Source organism: Verticillium nonalfalfae, assembly GCF_003724135.2.
Source record: "Verticillium nonalfalfae strain VnAa140/NRRL 66861 chromosome Unknown scaffold_271, whole genome shotgun sequence".
Classification (NCBI taxonomy): domain Eukaryota; kingdom Fungi; phylum Ascomycota; class Sordariomycetes; order Glomerellales; family Plectosphaerellaceae; genus Verticillium; species Verticillium nonalfalfae.
Genome location: NW_021167496.1, coordinates 7,524 through 7,901, shown reverse-complemented (window position 1 = coordinate 7,901; position 378 = coordinate 7,524). Strand labels below are relative to the sequence as shown.

At 53.7% G+C, this 378-nt stretch overlaps 1 non-coding gene across 1 annotated transcript; it reads left to right on the top strand.

Moving 5' to 3' along the window:
• The first annotated feature begins 288 nt into the window (after positions 1-288).
• D7B24_004744 lies at positions 289-378 on the top strand. The gene has a single exon. It is a non-coding gene; the product is annotated as a tRNA-Phe (tRNA).

Here is a 378-nt window from a genome sequence, read left to right as displayed (position 1 = left end):
TGCATGGCTTCCTAACAACTTAGAAGTCTATTGCATGGAACCCAGCTTCGAATGTGGCGAAAATGTTGTCGTTTGCTGTGGCCCGGTCGAAGAGGATCGTCAAATAGCCCCGATCTTGGTGCCGGATTCAAGCAGCTAAAAGTCGGCACTCGCTGCAACGATTGTGCTATTGATGTAGCATGGCGGTGAGGGTTCAAATGCTCGACGCAAGATGACCCCCGATGTGCTCTGAGAAGCTCGAGCTGTGTAGAGTCATGAGCCCACATCTAGGCTCTCGTCTCATCCACTGGGGGGATGGCGCAGTTGGGAGCGCGTTAGACTGAAGCCCACTTCAGGAATCCAATCTAAAGGTCGCTGGTTCGATCCCGGCTCACCCCA